The 6,098-nt window shown below is 39.5% G+C and overlaps 1 pseudogene; it reads left to right on the top strand.

Moving 5' to 3' along the window:
* Positions 1 to 5,574: 5,574 nt before the first annotated feature.
* LOC133927488 (E3 ubiquitin-protein ligase RHA2A-like) lies at positions 5,575 to 6,098 on the top strand (annotated as a pseudogene).

The raw sequence follows: 6,098 nt of genomic DNA, 5'->3' as shown, positions 1-6,098 counted from the left end.
TCGTCGAGTCGTCGTACATAAAGATGAAATCGAGAGACGAGCAGCAACTTCCAATTGCAAAGAGGAATTGCGGAGGCGGTTGTCCTGATGCGGCATGCAGTGGCAGACGCAACTAAGTCATGGAGGGGGGGCTGATCGGGGGTTGCTCTAGGGGAATGGCAGCCTGAAGATCCGCCGCTGGTGGCATGCATGCACTGCACTTGGCTGCAACTGCATTTGCTCTTGAAGCAGAAAGTGGCCAGCGGCAGGATGGAATTGGGGCTGTTCATCCCCGACAAGTGCTAGTAGATCCACACTGATTTAGTACTGCTGCAAAAGTTATTTCACATTTCAGCGATTGCGGACATGTAGGTAGCACCTTGTGTCGTGAGCACCTGCCCAATGGTCATTTTCAGTAGTATTAGTAAGGTTACTGCAAGTTGACCACTTGTGTCTACAAACATGATGCCTGATTTTTGCATATCCAATTTGAAGTAGCATATACAGATTGAACTCTGAAGCACGTAGTAGCACATTATGCAGTGAGCACCTGCCCAATCGTCACTTTCAAGAGTAACAGCAACAAGTGGACCAGTTGCTTCTGCTGCAAAATTGAGTTATGTGAAATTATGAGTGATGAAAAATTATTTAGTTTATGAAATTGGTAAAAACAAAGTGGTTTAGACATTAAGTTTTTGTGTGTTAGTTGCTACCATGTTGCATGGATTGATGAGAGTTAAGATTGAAGAAACTTGTACTTAGAATTGGTTGTTTGTTTTATTTATGTGATGTGTAGGTATGCCCTGAGGATGAATGTGGTCGGTGACACGTTTAAGGAGGAATCAAGGTCGAGCTGGTCATGAGGTCACATGAAACATTCGGACTAGAGAACGGTGCATGTAAAACTGACTACATACATAGAAGATATATATGCTATGGACTATGGTGTGAATGATCGTGTCATGAGGCATATGATCTGAAGTATATCTCATAAAGCATTAAGCCTATAAAAAAAGCTCGAGGCTCACGAGCTGCTCAAACTTGACTCACTATAGGCTCGATTTGAGCTTAGCTCAAAGCCCTGACAAGCCAAGCTCAAACCTAGCCACAAGCTCGCGAGCATGTTGAGTTCGAGCTCGAATAGCTCGGCTAACTCCAACTGCTGTCAGTTGAGGCAAAGTTGGTGTCCATATTCACTTTAGCCAAGTTTATATTTTTTAACACATCACCGTTTAACTCAAAGTCCAATCGTCTAACTTTAAAACCACGTGATTATATATACATGTAGCTCATAGATAAAAAAAAAAAAAAAAACTTGAGGCTCGCAAACTACTCAAACTAGATCTGATCTAAACTCAATTCGAAATCGGTTCGAGACCTTAATCTGTCAAGCTTAAATCTAGTTGTATGTTTGGCCAGACTTTTAATTCACGTCGAGTTCCTATCAAACTCAAACTTGAGAAAACGGGCTTGTTCGAGCTCGACCTGTTGACAGCATTACGGAGCATGCAATGAATAAAGGGAAAGAGAAATGTCAGCATGGGCCGGCTACGGTGCACCGAGCATGTTGGGCCAACAGCCGACTAGATAATTTTTTGGTGGCCGGCAGCAAGCGTGAATGCATGGGTCCCACGATGGACCTGCATGTGTCACGTTTAGTCAGTATTACAGTGGAAAAGTGTCGAGATATAAAGAGATTAGAGAAAATAATTCTTTTATTTTATTTATGATGATGTTTACATTAAATACACGGTGAAAGAGTGGCAAAAGCACATGTTAGGAGGCCGGTAGCCCCCAACAGGTGTCTCCTCATTTGTAATTGTTAATGACAATTATATGACTAATAGATCACATACTCATGAAGCAAATGATGCCAGTTTGTAATACTCCTACTTAATCAATTATTCGTAATGTGAAAACTCCTTTAAAACCATGAGGAAAAAATATAAGGAGAAAATAATATGTTGATATGCCATTAACACTTTTTTAAAATCTAATGAAAAATATAAAGAGAAAATAATATAATATATATTGGTTATTGCTTCATTGAACTCATATGAGAAACCTAAATAAGAAAAACTCATTGATAAGCTCAGAGAACAATAACTATGATCTATAGATCATATTAAAACCTTTAAAAATCATTTGGAAAAATAAAAGAAATAAGATAGATATTGTCTCATTAAAAACCTTACATGTGAAATCATATAGAAAAAACTCATAAAAAAGTACAATATAATATGATCATGTTATTATTCATGCATCAACTCCCTTGAACCTTGCAAATCTCGAAGTCACCGTATACTAATTTCACAAATATATTTTTGAAATATATAAGTTGATAAGGACTTAGTGAATAAATCAATGAGATTATCGTATGATTTAGTTTGCAAGATTTCTATTTTTCCATTATTTTGGAATTCGTGAGGATATAATATTTTAGGGGCAACATGTCTGGTTATATTGCTCTTTATGTAACTTGTTTGTATTTGAGTAATGCATGTAGAATTATCTTCATAAATAATAGTTGGTGATTCAATAGAACTAATACCGCAAAATTGTTGTATGCAGTTTATCATTCTATGAAGCTATACACATTTACGTGATGCTTCATATAATACAATTATTTTAGAATAATTTGTGGATGTAGCCACAAGAGTCTGTTTTGAAGACTTCTAAGAAATGACTGTTCCACCGTGTAAGAACATGAAATCTGTTTGTGATCTGGTATTATGGGGATCTGATAAGTAGCGAACGTCAGTGTCAATCATATTCATATCTTGTTTTTTTTTTTAAAAAAGATCAAGATCTATGATGTCTTGGAGATATCGAAAGATATTCTTGACTCTCATCCAATGATATTTAGTTGGAGCAGTGCTATGCCTAGGTAGTAAGTTTACTGCAAATATGATATCAGATATGGTGCAATTTACAAGATATATAAGTGTTCCAATGACACTGAAATAAGGAAATTTGGGTCCTAGTATCTCTTATCCTTCCTCCCGTGGTCTAAATGGATCTTTCTCCATATCAAGAGATCGAACAATCATAGGAGCCTTGGGTGGATATGATTTGTCCACATTAAATTTCTCTAACATTTTCTGGGTATATGTAGCTTGGTGTACTAGAATACCTGAAGGAAGATGCTCGAGTTATATACCCAAGAAAAATTTGGTTTTGCCAAAATCCTTCATTTTAAATTCCATCTTTAGATGATTGCGTGTTTCATCTATATCTTCTATATTTCTAGTGATATTCAGATCATCGACATAACACATAGATCATACAAAATCCTATTGATGACTTCTTTATGAAGACACATAAACAAACCTCATTGTTGGAGTACCCTTTATGTAGAAGGAACTCTTTTAGTCGGTTGTACCACATTCTTTTCGACTACTTTAAACCATATAGTGACTTTTTAAGCTTTACACAATATATGTTGCGGTTTGTGTTTGGATTCGAAATGTCTAGTCCTTCAGGGACTTTCATATATATGTCCGAATCAAGTGACCCGTATAGGTATACAGTTACTACTATCAATTGCATAGATAGATGATTTGAACTGCCAACAAAATTAGATATCAGAACATGATTCTATTCATTACTGGAGAATAAGTCTCATTTAAACCAATGATAGGTCTCTGTGTGAACCCTTGTGCTACAAGCCTCACTTTATATATCACCACCTTGTTGTTTTTGTTCCATTTACGAACGAAAATCCACTTGTATCCCACATGAAAGATGTTACAAGAAGTATGTATTATTGATATGAATACCTCTTTTTTGGAGAGTAAGCATAATTCTTTTTGGATTGCATCCTTCCATTGTGTAGTCCTCGTTGTTATCTTCTGTCTCTGTGCATGCAGCTTTGATTTACAGGTATATACCTCAAGAAATAATACACACTTATAACAGATTTGTCTTTGTTATATAGACATCTATATGTACATTAGTATGGGCTTGTTTGGCAAAGCCTCATCTTCAAAAAATTTTAGAGCCGATCATCCTTGGCTATAGAATTTCTAGAGCTAAAGCTGTTGATAGATAGATGGTCTTTAGTTTAGACATCTTATTTTTATTTTAGATTGAAAATAAATATTTAAACTATTTCATTTTATTCTATAAAATTTAAATAATATATAGATCTTAAAGGTATAGCTCTGATAAATAAGACATATATATCGAGATTCAGCCGGAAGGACGGCTCATTTGTCTTCTTTTGCTGGCGATAATGCATATTGCCTCTATTAATTATATATATTGTTCGATATATAATAAGTATAATCCACCTTATTAAGGTAGTTGATTGATGAGTGCATGCACATGGTATGCTGGGTCGGTGGCCATCCAATGCATCTGATCAATCGACCTCGCACCGATGCTATATATATACAGAGATGTGTATGTGCCTGTCGACGATGGACCGAACCAACATAGGTAAATATTGGGGGGAAAATTATAAATACAGTCTCCTAAAGTCAGATTGAGAGTCTCAACACTGAATACAAGTTATAGTGTTTAAACTTACACTATATTCTACACACCAACACTCTATACATACTCTAGATCTATAACCTATATACATATACCTACTGAAACAAATTATGAAGCCTTCGACTTTAGGGCACATCGTGATTCCATTATGCTTCATATACGCCTGAGGCTACCTAGAATAAATCAACTCATAGGAGCAAGCCCCGGTACGACACCACAGGCTCGAGTCCGGACGGGTAGCCTCCACGACGGGAGGAGCACATAAGTTGAATAGTTGCATTGAGCACCCAACGGCTCTCTTTCGATCCCATTGCAAATTGACACCCGTAGGTATATATTTTGGTAGCCCCAAAAAAAGGATATTAGAAAGTTAGCGTAGACAACTAATATTACTACAGTAGTACGCAATTAAGAGAATAATGCTCATATACGGCAGTGTAGTATTTCTCATTCTCAGCACAAACTAGAGGGAGTCTCGTCAGAAGGCTTGGAAAGCAACCGGACTCTGTGCTGATCCCGTCCGACAAGACCACCTGCCCTGCCATGCCCTTGCCCGGCACAGCACTGACGACCAGACTGCGAGAGCTGCTGCCCACTCCCCTCATATTCCCATCCCATCCCAATCATGCAAACGCTCCTAGACTATGATCCACAACTTATGACTTGTCGACAAAAAAAATCTTCTTCTTATTCTTTCGACAACGTGCATAATGCACGTATTTCACAATAAGAAAAGCCCAAGGACGAGACCTCAGTTCAGCATCTTTTGCGATTAAAAGAAACAGTTTTGAAAAAAAAATTCAGAACTATATTTAGCTTCACATCAAAGTCACTGCAGTAGATCTTGGCCGCATGCGAATGTAATATTACTACTTCATATACAATGTATTTTTCTGACCTATACTGTAATATTACAGTAGTATAAAAATGCAGAGTAGATGTGTGTCAGCATCGTCCTGCGCCATCATCGTCGTCGTCGTCAGTTTATTAATGAGCTGTTTGCTGCTCAGCTTGTACTCAATTTGTTTCTTCTGCAGCAAGCTCCATTGCTCCATCTTGATCTTGCATTTGTTTCTTCTGCAGCCAGGAAGAGAGGAGATGCCCAAGCTGGTGCTGCTTCTCCTCTCTTCTTCATCACCCACCTCCGCCGCCTCTCCTCCTGGCTGCTCCGCCTCACCGGCGGCGCCGCAGACAACGACTGCACTGATGACGCCGATCGACCACCTGCACAACCACCACTACGGTGCCGCTGACCATCTGCCTCGAGGAGCACTCCCCCGCGGTGCGCTTCGACTCTCTCTCCGCGGCCACCGGAGGATCCGGGTCCGGGGAGCCGCTGCCCGAGGGCTGCGCCGTCTGCCTATGCGACTTCCACGGCGCCGCCGAGGTGCGCGGGGCTGCCGCCACGTCTTCCACCGCGCCTGCATGCGACCGGTGGGCCGCGCACGGGCAGCCCGCTCTGCCGGACGCCCCTGGGGTAGAGCCAAGCCCTATGTGGTCAAAACATTTTCTTTTCTTTTCTCTCTCTTTCTTTTGAGTTTTGATCCCTGGTGTTATCTGTTGCGATGGATCAATAGGAAATGATCGATTTACCTAAATTACAAGACTATTTGTATATGTGA

The sequence above is a fragment of the Phragmites australis genome, chromosome 8 (assembly GCF_958298935.1).
Source record: "Phragmites australis chromosome 8, lpPhrAust1.1, whole genome shotgun sequence".
Classification (NCBI taxonomy): Eukaryota; Viridiplantae; Streptophyta; class Magnoliopsida; order Poales; family Poaceae; genus Phragmites; species Phragmites australis.
The sequence above is the reverse complement of the archived record's forward strand: the minus strand, read 5'-3'. Positions and strand labels throughout refer to the sequence as shown.